General features: G+C 36.4%; 1 long non-coding RNA gene across 1 annotated transcript; it reads right to left on the bottom strand.

Moving 5' to 3' along the window:
* Nucleotides 1-3,603: 3,603 nt before the first annotated feature.
* Nucleotides 3,604-12,780, bottom strand: LOC131031114 (uncharacterized). Its single transcript, XR_009102977.2, has 3 exons — nt 4,753-12,780; nt 4,571-4,645; nt 3,604-4,484 (listed from the first exon to the last, which is right to left on the bottom strand). It is a non-coding gene; the product is annotated as an uncharacterized LOC131031114 (long non-coding RNA).
* Nucleotides 12,781-13,453: the final 673 nt, after the last annotated feature.

Below are 13,453 nucleotides of genomic sequence, written 5' to 3'. Positions count from 1 at the left end.
TTTCATGTGAAGGGTCTATCTTTGACGAGATCAAGAGGTTCCTAAGACCCAGGGATTATGATAAAAGACACATTGTTGATCATAACTGGGGGGACTGGTTTGTGAATAAGGATTTTACATGTTTTAGAGTATATGGATTTGAGGGGAGCACCTACGTGCTGCCAAAACTAGTATCAGACAAAATGACTTATCTAGAGATTGTGAGGCAATTGAGTGTGTCCAATGTTAAACATTTTACAGATATGCGTAAGCAAGCCTTCATGCCTAGGACACTTTGTTTTGGTGATTCCACCATAGTGTCAACCAAAGATTATGAAATAATTGATAAGAAGCTGATAGAAGAATACAATTTGTATGAGCATTATGCCAGGAAAAACTATGATCCTGAAGGATACATCCAGTCTTACAAGAAGAGGTGGAACTTGGGAGGTTATCTGCATGTTAGTATTGAGGCTGAAGATATCTTCAGGAACATGGAGGATGTCGAGGCCAAAGAGGTAATTGATCAACTAAATAATTTATTGGTAGAAAAGAGATGAAGACTCGAGGAAATTGAAACTGAGGAGGAGGAGGCAGAAAGTGAATCTGATGAGAATGCAGTTGTCTCTAGATGGCAAGTGCCAGAGAAGGAAGAAGAGACAAACAAGCAGGGCCAAATAGAGACAACATTAGAAGTTCATGCTGAATCTCGGTTAGAGGAGTTTTCTACTTTTGTTGTTGATGATGTTTTTATTCATTCCAAATAATTTAAAACATTCTTGTACAATTTTAAAGGGAAGAAATTGAGAGACTCTATTCCCAACATAACGTCTGATAATGAGGTTGAGTTGTTAAAGATATTAAAAGAGGAAATTGATGGAGAGATAACCACAATGACCCCTCAAAAGTGGAGGCAACTGCTTCAGAGGCTGAGGTGATTTTGTTTCCCAGATAGGACCTCAGTGCTTCTTTTATCTTTAAAAGTTTATTACATTCAGAAAACAAAGAATTCAAATTGGATATACAAGGTGTAAATGATGTATTTATTGGTTCAAGATTTGACCAGGATGAGGAATCTTTGAGGTTATGGGCTTTGTACCCTCCCCACAAGAGACCAAAGATCATTGATGTTGACAAGGCCTTTGGCCATATGATGAAACTAAAAGTAGGTGAAATTGATGCAATTGTTTCTGCTGATATCGGAGTGGATATTTTAAAATTCAATAAAGCACAGATGGTCAAAGTAGTGAGGGAGAGGAACCAGTACATGGCATTGTATGCAGAAACGCTAAGGAGAAGTGGGCAATAGGTGCCAATGGTTCTTACTCCAGATAGCTCTCTATAGAAGAAAAATGTGAGGAGTTGCAGCAAGAAAATAAAAGGATATTAAAACAAATGCAAAGTGTGAGGGTAGATACTGCTAGTGTATTACTAACTAAAATATTTGAGGTTTTAAAAGGCTTTCTAAAAGAATTCTGGACAGTGTTTCAAAAGAACATGGAGAATGCAGTTTCACACAACAAAATTTTAAATAGATTGGGAACAAGGTTGCATGATAAAACAATGGCCAAAGTGGAAACAAAAGAAATTAAAAAAATAAAGAGGTTGCTAGCTAAACACAATAAATTTGATGAATAATTACAATTTGAATATGATGAATGCAAAGACACTATTCATCATGGTTTCCCACAGTTAACTGATCATAAGGGTGAGCTAAAGGATAAAGATGTATAGATCTTAGAATTTCATAGTCTTCTCAATGATGCCCTTGATATTGCCCAAATTGATGGAATTGAATTGAAAGAGACTGTGAAACAAATGGAAAACTTTATCACGTTGGAAGTCATTGTCAGGGATATCATCCACGATGCAGACACATATAAGTTAGAGAAATACTTGGAGCATATCCAGAACTACGACAAGATGCTGGGAGACCAAACCTGATGTCTAATTTGGAGCCCAGAGTCATGTTTTTCTATGTTTTTATAATATGTTCATATTGTAAAGACTGTTTTTAGGAAGTTAGTTTTTAGTTAGTTTTTGTTAGTTTTAGTTTTAATGAAAGGGTATGCCCTTTCACTTTCAAATTGAATCATCATCTATAAATGGAGAATCTTTTAGAACAAGTAGGGGAGATACCTCAAGTTTTATGATCTTATCAAGACAATTTTATACAACACTTGTGCAGTTTGTTTTTTTAGAAATATCAAAGTTGATGGTTGATACATATTAAAATCAACTGGTTTGATTATTTATTTTCAATATAAATTTCAAGTGCTCTTCATTCTAAATGGTATATACTTTTCAATTGATTGATTAGTTCCATGTGATAAATCTATTTTATTAGATTGCGTCAATGTGCTATCTTATGCTATTGTGATTGAGAATAATTTCCAGTTTGAGCATCAGTTTGAAAGGTTGGTTGGCAAGTTTCAAATTGTCTTATTGGTATTTCAGAGCAGAGTTAAAATTCAATAAGACTATCTACATTTTATATTTCAGTTACAATCCATATAGATGCTTTTGATGTGATGGTCTTGTTTTGAAAACAAGTTATTAAAACTGTCTCCATGGTTATACGTAGGATCTTTCAATTTGAAATAGTATGAAATCAGTAAGGGATGAATGCACCAGTCTGTTGTTGATTTGATATAATTAAATCAGGTATTTTCAGAAGCAATCTTCATTAAGGAATCATACTTTTAATTTATACAGGCACAAACATTTATAAGTAAGCATTTCATAATTTTCAGCAAGCAATAAATATAACCAGACATAATTCAAGAATCATTTGCCTCCTCAAAAATTCGCTATAGAAAAGCCTTTAACTGGAATTCAAGAAGTTCATGTTTCTCAACCTAATTAAAATTGAAGATCATTGCACAACTATTCAAATGCTAAATTACATCCCACTTTAACTTCAATGAAAGAACCAATAGAGAAGTTCCTCTCACCCTTTGAGCAAGCCCTATTTGATCAAAGTTATCGTGCATATCTATAGATTCTCGAAGCCTATCATAATCTTCCTCTTCTACATATATTTCATTCAAAGCCTCATTAACAACAGCTACATTGTTTCTCTATACTGCAACCATGTACGAATTCACAAGACGAAGATGTCCAGCGTGGATAACAAATACAACTGAACAAAAGATAGTCATGAAATATTTCCAAACCAAATAGCTGCTAAAGAGAACATCTAGAAAAACTTAATACCCAAGTGAAAGACATCCCGGTAATCCTAAAAATAGTAACAAAAAAAGATAGTTTAGAGCCATACCTTACGCATGATGTCAACCACTAGTGTGTGGTCTACCCTAAGGGCAAGGACATTCAAGAGGTCATTAATAAGATCTGGGTGTTCTTGCAAATAAAAGTGTACATCTTTGTAGTACAATTCAACCTTGGCCACTTTAGCTACATCTTTGAATTGCATATGATCCCATGCCTCTGGAGAATGGTTCATGATAGTAGTGGCAACATTATCATATTCATCACCTTGAATATATAAATATGTAATTTCCTTCCAGTGCTGCTGCTCATCACAAACACGGATATGAGTTCATCAAAGCGACCCCTGTTTTGATAGTAATCACTAACCTCTTCCAAGTCATCCACCTGGAACAAAAAATAAATGTCAGAATCACAAAAAATATAAATTTCTCACCTTCACAGTTACACATAACACTGTAGATGAACCTTCCCAGATTATCATGAAAAAAAAAACTTAAAAAAAAAACCACTTACTTGTGGTGTTGTTGTTCGTGTTGGCTCTGTTGGACATTGCAATTAAGATTCAATATACATTATTCAATAAGATTAACTATGCAACATAATGAGATATTGAAAAGTGTGTTATCTTATTGAGTTTCGCTTGGTTTCGAGAATAGTTTAATATTCTCTACTTAACAAGGCCAACCACGTGAAGGTGGAATCTCATTTGGCTCCTCTCCCCCCCCCCTAACATCACTCTAAATTCTCCATTAACATCTAACATTCATTCATTGTTTCATCCATTAATAAAATATAATATTCATTCATTATAACATAACGTTCAATAACACATAACATTCATTAACACTCATTAACACGCAACATTCATCAATATTAATTAACACATACCTTTCATGAACATTCATTAGCACATAATTACATTCAATCATTATCAAATAATGTAGATTACAATCATTTTTTTTAAGCTATGAAAAGTCTAAGTGGACCATCGTTTTCTTCATCACTTCCCCCCTCTTCAATTGTTCTACCCTCTACTCGTGATCTTGATGTATGCCTAGTCCTCTTCTGAGGATGAGGACACTGATGCAAAGGGGGGTCCTCTGCAATAACAAAGAAATGGGTTAAATTCAAATCATTTTTTGTTTTTGTTACAAGTATTTCATTAATTTAAAGAACATAACCGCGACGCTCTTTATCTAATGGGGCCACATCATCTTCGAAATCATTTTTTCTAGCCTCAACCTCAACATGTTGAATACCCTCTAGATCCTCTGGAGTTGAAATACGAAAGGTTACATTAGTCAATAAACCAATTGCAATTAAATATGTTTAAATGAATAACAGTGGTCCTCTATACCTGATTGGGGAACATCGTGTTTCTGATGTTGTCTACCCGGGTCATGCTCCACTTGGTCACCATCGACTACATGCTCTAAAATATTAACAAAAAAGGTTACATTAATTTCTACACCTATTACAATTTAAGATGTTTATTTGTATTAATAATTACATAAAAAAAATTGAATAGAAAATGAATACCTCCACTATGGGGATGCACATCCAGACCTTTATGTGGAGGTTGTGTTCCATGATTATCAGGCTACATTCCAATGTCATGCACATTATTATAATTGCTTGCTTAATTAAAACAAATAAATTCACTTTATGTTGGAACTTAACATCAAATAGATTATTAAAAAAATGGAGGGAATAACGCAGCTGGAGGGAAATTTGAATTCTGCGAATGGAGGGAACAACATGACTGGTTCCTCTGGTTTTGTTGCCTCTACAACTCAAGGACAAATTGTCTCTTTGGGATCTACGGTGGATGATGAGGATGGTCGAAAGGATGGGGAACCACGACATCGGGACCCTCCTCTTGACTTTAAAAATACTGAAGATTCTTCAAAGTTGGGTCCCGAGAACTTGAACGGTGAGTTGGAAAAGATGGCTAAAGTCAAGGTGTTCAAACCCTAGAACAGTTTATTTGAAAACAAGCCTACTGGTAAATCTACCTTTCCCTGTGTGGAAAATATTTCTGATAGAAAGGTAGGCAGATTAGCTATTGCAGTACCAGATGTGGTCATAGATCACAGTATTTCTCTAATGGAATTTTCTCTGGTGGGGAAATTTGTTGGACCCAGACCTAATATTGAAGTTGTTAGGTCTTTTGTGAAGATAAAATGGAGGGTAAAAGGACAGGTTGATGTGTTAGCCCTGTCAAGGGTTTTTTTTGTATTTTCCTTCTCCTGTGGTGAAGATTTGGAAATGGCTTTGAGTGGAGGACCCTGGATGCTTGGGAAGTCTTCTTTATCCTTAAGAAAATGGTCTCCAAAAATGGAGCTTAATGATTCCTTTTTTGAATCTGATGCGGTCTGGGTGCGGTTGCCTAGTTTGCCACTTGAATTTTGGTTGGAGGACGTGTTCTCAGGCATTGCTAAATCCTTTGGGGAGCTTTTGGCTATAGACTCTATGAATGCAGCATGAAAGAGATTGGTGTATGCAAGGATATGCGTTAATATCTCACAAAACATGGACCTTCCTAGCTCTATCGAAATAAATTCCAAGCTAGGTAAGTGGGAACAAGTTATAGAGTTTTAATCTCTCCCTTTTGCTTTGTGTGCTTCTCTTGTAAGAAAGTTAGACATTGGGCAAAGGCTTGTCCTAGTAACCCAAAGAATGCTTAGAAGCACAATAATCATGTCAAACAGATCTGGAAAGAGAAGATGAAAGAAAATGAGGAGGGTAGATCGGAAGGAGGAATTAGACTTCCTAGTAACTCAAAAGATATAACAAGGGATGAAAGGAAAACTAGTCCTTCCAAGGACACTCCTCAGAAGGAAATCATAAAGGATGAAGAGAATGTATTTGAAGTTAAAATAATCAATGGATTTGAAGCTTTACAGATTCAAGAGGAAGAAAATGTAATTATAGAAGAAATTCTTGAAGGGGGTGAGATTGGCTACATAAATGGATCACAATATGAGTCTCCAAAAGATACAGAACATGAAAGTAATAAAGTGTGTTCAAAGGACTCTGAAGGTCCAGATGTTATCATTGAAAAAAAGACCCAGTTCAGATCGCCCCAGGTTAACCTTAACTCTCTATTCCATAACTTTGGAACTGATTCGCCCACCTCTTCTCAGAGAAAAGGAGAACCTTGGAATAATAAGAAGTCTGCATATAAAGATGAAGAAGATGAAGAGTTAATAGGAGTGGGAAAAAAGAAAAACAAGAAAACAGGTTGTACTAATGAGGTTAAAACTAGAACCAGGTCTAAGGTGGATATTGGTCTTTCCAAATCCCCACAGGCACGTAAAACTATGAAGTGGCATAGGGACTAGGACAGAAAACAAAATATAGCTGATGGAAGGCAGCGAACCATTCAGGAATCCTGCTCCTAGGATTCCAAATGAAGGTAATCTCTTGGAACATTCGAGGCCTAAATGGTCTCCATAAATAGGATGTGCTCAGGAATTTTATTAGAGATCATAAGCCAGACATTATCCTGGTTTAGGAAAATAAAATGAGTAAGGAAAAAGTTGAAAAATTAAAATTCTTTAAACAGGGGGGTGTTTGTGGTAGTAGTTCTAATGGAGCGTCTGGCGGGGTTGCCATAATTTGGAATAAGAAAACTATTGATGGAGATTTGATTGAGGAAGATGGTAACATAATTTCTATGAGAGTGAAATGCATTGCTGAAGGACAGTAATGGGTGGTCACCAACATTTATGCTCCCAACTCTAAAGTTGCTAGGAGTAAGTTGTGGGACAAAATCCAATAGAAAAGAGGGATGTTCTCCCAGGATAGTTGGCTTTTGATGGGAGATTTCAACACCCCTCTGCAGGAGATTGACAAATTTGGAGGAACCCAAGCTCAACTGGATAGCAGGACTGATCTTATGGACTTCATCAATGCCAATGCCCTCATTGATGTTGACCTTTCAACAACATCCTACACTTGGTCTAATCGAAGGGATGGAGGAGATCTTATTTAGGTAAGGCTTGATAGATCCCTTATCACTCCTAACTGGGTCCTTAAGTATAGATGTTCTCTGTCTGTTATTAACAGAATAGGGTCGGACCATTATCCCATTTCTTTTGTTGCTGATTCTATTAAGGGAAAACATTGCTTTCCATTCCGGTTTGAAAAAATATGGATTTCACACCCTTCTTTGGAAGCTTCCATTGCCAAATGGTGGAATATAACTGTGGATGGTTTTGCCATGTTCAAAGTTGCTAAAAAGTTAAGAAACATCAAAGACAACATTAAGGTTTGGAATAAAAAGGTTTTTGGAGATATTTTTGAATTCAAGAGGAAGCTTAAGGAGGAATTAGAACAGATTCAAAATTCTATTCAGGAGTATGGTTATAAGAATTTCCCCAAGGCTAAAGAAGATGAGGTTCTAGCCAAATTACACAACACTATTTCAAGAGAAGAAATTTACTGGAGGCAGAGATCTAGGGCTATTTGGTTAGATGCTAGTGACAGAAATACTAAATTCTTTCATATGACATCAATGAAGCATAAATAATCAAGCAGAATTTCTAGATTAATTGTTGATGACAAAATTCTTGTCAAAGATGATGATATAGGTGATGAAGCTGTAAGGTTCTTCTCTAACCTCCTAACAGGTAGCAAGGAAATTGACATTGTAAAGCAACAAGATCTAGTTGATAATATTCCTAAGATTATTGGACCTAATTAGAATAAGATATTATCTGCCATCCTCTCAACTGATGAAATTAAAAGAGTTGTTTTCTCCTTTCAAGGGGATAAGGCATCGGGCCTGGATGGTTTCCCCATGTTTTTCTTTCAGGAATATTGGCACATTGTTGGGGTTGATATGGCCAATGCTGTCAAAGAATTCTTTGGATCTAGAAGAATTCTTAAAGAAATCAACTCTACATTCATTTCTCTAATTCCTAAGGTGGCTGGAGTTGATTCTATGGGTAAGTTTAGGTCAATAAGTCTATGTAATTCTTTTTACAAGATAATTTCAAAAGTCCTGACTCCTAGATTGTTGGTTTTTCTTCCCCTTGTTATCTCTAAGGAGCAAAAATGATTTGTCCCAGGTAGGCAGATTTTGGATTCTATAATTCTTGTGCATAAGAATATCCATTCTCTTAATGCTGCAAACAAAGAGGGATTTCTCATAAAGTTGGATTTGGCAAAAGCCTATGATAGGGTTGAATGGCAGGTTCTTTTTAGGATTGTGGAGGCCTTTGGATTTGATGAGAAGGTTATCAAAACCACTACAGAGTTGATATCTACACCAAATTTTTCTATTCTTATTAATGGATCTTCTAGATTTTTTAAATCTTCAAGGGGTCTCAAGCAAGGAGATCCTATCCTGCCTATTCTTTTCACTATTTTGGCGAAATGTTTGAGCAGATTGATTCAAAAGTTGAAAGAGAATAGGACCATCAAAGGGTTGCAACCCTCTTTTGCTAATTTCTTCTGCACTCATCAATAGTTTGTTGATGATACTATATTGTTGAGATACTCTTCTGTTAGTGAAGCTTCTGCCTTCAAAGGTGCTCTCAGATCTTATTCCCTTGCTACTAGCCAGCAGGTTAATTGGGAGAAATTTGCTATTTACTTCATCAACACCCCCTTGTCGAGGCAACAGAGGATTGCTAACATAATTGGTTGTAAGGTTGAGCTGCTCCCCTCTACTTATTTGGGTCTCCCTCTTGGTTTGGCTCCTCCAAACTCTTTCAGGAATTCTTTTATTGATAAGTTCAACAAAAAATTAGCTGGTTGGAAATGCTCTATGTTATCGCAGGCTGGTAAGCTTCAACTTCTTCAAGCTACTCTTCAGAATTTTCTTGTTTATGCTCTTAGTTTGTTTAGTATACTTGTCAAATTTGTAGAAGCTTTAGAAAGAATTCAGAAAAGATTTCTTTGGTCTGGTGTGGAAGATAAGAAAAGGATTGCTTTGGTTGCTTGGGATAAAGTCTGTGGTCCTAAAAGCAATGGGGGGTTAGGTATTAAATATCTTAAACCTTTCAACAAAGCTTTGTTAGCCAAATAGATTTGGAGGGAATATGGTATTAAGAGAGATTGGAGTAGGGTGTGGTTTGACAAATACATCCATAATCAACCCATTCATTCCCTTCTTTGTTCTGAAGATATCCCTGCTGGATCTTTTATATGGAATAGTATGATAAAATTTATTAAAGTTGCTAAAGCTAGAGCTGGATGGGTCCTTGGCAAAGGTAAAAAAAATCACATTTTGGGAGGATGTCTAGATCAAAGATGGGCCTCTTTTTAATCAGGGTTGCAACCATTTCATTGAATACTATAAAAGGAGGTTTGGTTCTATGGTCTATAATTATTGGGAGGAGAATAAATGGGTTAGACTTGATGCGGTTTATGCTAGATTTTCTTTGCTCCAACATGATTTGCTGTCCTTTTTTGTCAGCAAAGATTCAGATGATGTCTTCTTATGGAAGAGTAATCCTAGGGTTAATTTTACTGTTGCCTCTGCTTACAAAAAAATAGCTACTTAGGCTTGCAACCCTATATTCACAACAAGATTCTTACTATTGATAACCTGGTTCAAAGAGGATTTATGATTCCTAATAGGTGTGAGTTATGTCAGAAAGAGGCCGAGTTTGTGGATCATTTGTTCATTCACTCTTCTTTTACCTAGGAAATCTAGGTTAAAGTGTGGACGCAATGGAAAGTTGATTGGGTTATGCAGAATAGTGTTAAGGAAGTCCTTTGGCATTGGATTTTCCCTACCAAGCTTCCCATGATTAAGACCCTCTGGTCCTTTGTTCTTCCTATGACCTGTTGGTATATTTGGAAGGAGAGAAACAATAATTTTTTTAGAAAGATTAAATGTTCTTCTCAGGTGGTTTTTGAAAAGATTTGTAGGGCTATTAAAGAAAACATCAATACCATTCACAAAAGTAACAAGCAGTGTAGTTATATTGATATGACTGATAATGAGAAAAGAATTCTAACTGAATGGAATTTGATAAACAAGGTCTGGAAGTCTGATATGAAGAGTAGAAGAGATAATGTGGTGTGGAGGTTCCCTCCTCATGATTGGGTTAAGTTGAACTTCGATGGAGCAGCTAAAGGAAATCCAGGGAATGTTGGAGGGGCAGGGGTTATCAGAAACTCTTATGGATTTTGTGTTGCTGTGATTGCCTCTCCCTTTGGAATTCAAAACAACCATTTGGCAGAAGCTCTCGCAATGTTAAAATGTCTTCAGCTTGTTTAGAGATTCAATTTTAAAAGAATTTGGCTGGAGGGGGATTCCCTTAATATAATCCAAGCTATTAAAGGTATTAGTTCCCCTTCTTGGAATATCCAAAATATCATTTATAATGCTAAAAAATGTAAGACGCCTATGATAGTGTGATTATTACCCAGACCTTTAGGGAAGGTAATAGGGTAGCTGATTTGTTAGCCAATGAGGGGGTCATTTTAGCAGAAGATGCTAATTATATCAGAGAGTCATCATGTAAGAACAGAGTCCGAGAGCAATTATTTTATGACAGAATCCATGGTACATATTAATTTCATAATTACCTTTCTGGGTTCGGACTTCAATGATAGATTTTGGAGTGAGGTGGATTGTCAGATGATGACCTATCTCAGGCATCGCGCTAATGAGTATAGGTGTGAAGGGCCTTATCATATTAAGTACTAGGTTAATTTGTATGTTTTAAAAGGCTACTTGAAAAACAAGAAAATTACCTTGGTTCTCGAATCCAACGTCTCTGTTCTTTAGCAGTTGGTTAGTTTGCACTCCTTTGAGGGTTTTGACTTGAACAACTATCACATTATGGGAGGAAATCTCAACCGTAATGAGCCCACTAGTTGTGATAGTTGGAAGGGTGAAAGGAAAATTTGGAGAAGGTTGCATAGATATGGCTTCACTGATTATATGGAGAAATTGCATGGGAGCAAGAAGTCCATTTCCCATGGTTTTGCCAAGGGCTGGAAAAATAATAGAGGTACTCTGTTTGGTCAGACCTGGAAAGTGGATGAAGATTTGGTGGCTGAGGTGACCAGTTTGCAGAAGGATGGCATCAAGTTTTATAGAGATCGCAAGTTCTCGGTGGAAGCCATCAAGAATTTCCCCAAAAATGAAGAAGAAAGGGCTCAACTCGCCAAAAAGGATAATACTTCCTATTATCTCCCTAACCAGGTAAAATCATTTTGGCAAAAAATCTTGAAACTGTTAATGGAGTATCTTACGGTTGATGGTAAGTTTTCGAAAGTCTACAATTACCACTTTGTTATCCTTAACCACTTTTGCCATGGCTCTAAGATATCTCTGCCCTTCTACTTGACCTCCTTCCTTAATGATAGTCTGGCTGACCATGCTAAGAAACCTAATTCCTATCCCATTGCTCACCAAGGTCTTATTTTGTTAATATATGTGAATCTTAAGGGTAAAGTTAAGGCTAATAAGGATGATCCCTTTGTGGAGAATGCCCATATTTCTGAGGATTATGACGGTTCTAACTCTGATGAGGATTCTTCTAATCTTCCTCCTAAAATGAAATCGAGGGTTAGTGAAAAAGATGAAGAAGACACTAAAGAGAAGGTTGTTTTTGAGCAGGAGCAGGAGAAGGAGGTGGAAGAAGAGGCAGAGAATGAGAAGGAGAAGGAGGTTGAGGGTGAGGAAGGAGACAAGGTTAATGACCAGAGAGGAGGATGTTGAAGCATCAGAGGCGAAGGAGAATCCCTATGATTCAGACAACAGGGATGATGTTCAACATAATATGGAGGAGGGCAACCCTAGGTCTGAGGATTCTGCCCAGGATATGGAGAATGTGGATTCCATTATGAATGCTGCTAGAAACAACACTCTAGAAATGTTAAATTTCAAGAAGTGGGTGGTTGATAACATTACTAGCATTTAGGAAAAATAGAGAGAGCTAGATTTCAAAATTGATAATTTGGTTAAGGATATCAACATTAAAGGTAAAGAGGAAAATGTGGAGGATAATAGTGCAACAGAGGATGAAAAAGAAATTCTGGACTGGCTAGAAAGTGAGATTATAAAGGGAGATTTGAAGCACCTGGAGGATGTGGTGAGGACTCTCAAAGAAAAGGGTGAGTCTGATAATGATCTGATAAATAATTGGATTAAAAAAACTAAGAGTGCTCTGAGGAAATTCATGGAGCATAGTTTGTCTGTGTTGAAGGTGTCTTTTCAAAACATGAATGCGCTGGTTGCTTTCTTGGAGAAGGATAAGTAGAATAAAGACACTGTGATTATTGATGATGAGACGAATTCTAGTTCTTCTCAACACTCCTCCAGACACAAAACTAGGCAAAATGCAAGAGAGCTGGAGTTGAAGACCAAAGGCAATCAACAGGTGCAAGAAAATAAAGACCTGAAAGAGGCAGAAAATGCGATGATGCTGGTCAGGGATGTGGAAGAGACTATAAAGATTTTCACCTAAAAGGTAATTTTGTTTTAGGTGTGCCAGTCTCTCGTTGACATTTTGTTGTTCTTTACTTTGGCTGTTGTATTTTGTGTTGTTCTTTTGCAGCCTTTTTCTCTTTGTTCTGTCTTCTCTAGTTTCTCTATTGTTTTTCTTTTCATTATGTAAGTGAGTTTCAGGTCCCTTAAAACCTGATTTTCCTTAATCAAAAACATCAAATAGATTATTGGTAAGGTATTCAATTTAAAATTATTTTCATATAGATTATTTACCCATGTGACAGATGCACCATAATATCATGTTTGCCCACTCAATTCTCGTAGCTGTTTAGCCACGATTGTATAACCTTACTGGTAGGCAATTATTTTTTCATCTTTTGTGGGCACTCTATTGAATTCAGAGCCCTTCATTTTTGCTTAGTATCATGAATTTTGCTTGTATTGTTTGCTAAAAAAAAAAATATTTGCAATTTATAAATATTTTGATGCGATATTTCATTTACTGATTCTTACAATTTGTGTGGCAAGTTTCACATAACCACCAGAGCCGAGTTTGTGTTTCCTATTATTTTCTTGTCTTGCCTTGGTTTCCTTTGATGTGTCACTTAGTCTATGACAAGTTTGAAATATGTTAGATTATATAAATATAAAGAGTAATTAGTACATAATTACATTATTAATAGTATCACATACCTTCTTCTGGCATCTAGTGGTGGATTTCCTTTTTTCCTTTCAACTCTCTCCTTCGCATCCAAAATCAGGTCCTTCCACTCCCTCTCTGAAATCATGGGGGAATGCTTGTACTTTACGTTCTTCTCTAAC

This window comes from Cryptomeria japonica, chromosome 7 (assembly GCF_030272615.1).
Source record: "Cryptomeria japonica chromosome 7, Sugi_1.0, whole genome shotgun sequence".
Classification (NCBI taxonomy): domain Eukaryota; kingdom Viridiplantae; phylum Streptophyta; class Pinopsida; order Cupressales; family Cupressaceae; genus Cryptomeria; species Cryptomeria japonica.
This window is presented reverse-complemented; position numbering and strand designations above follow the sequence as displayed.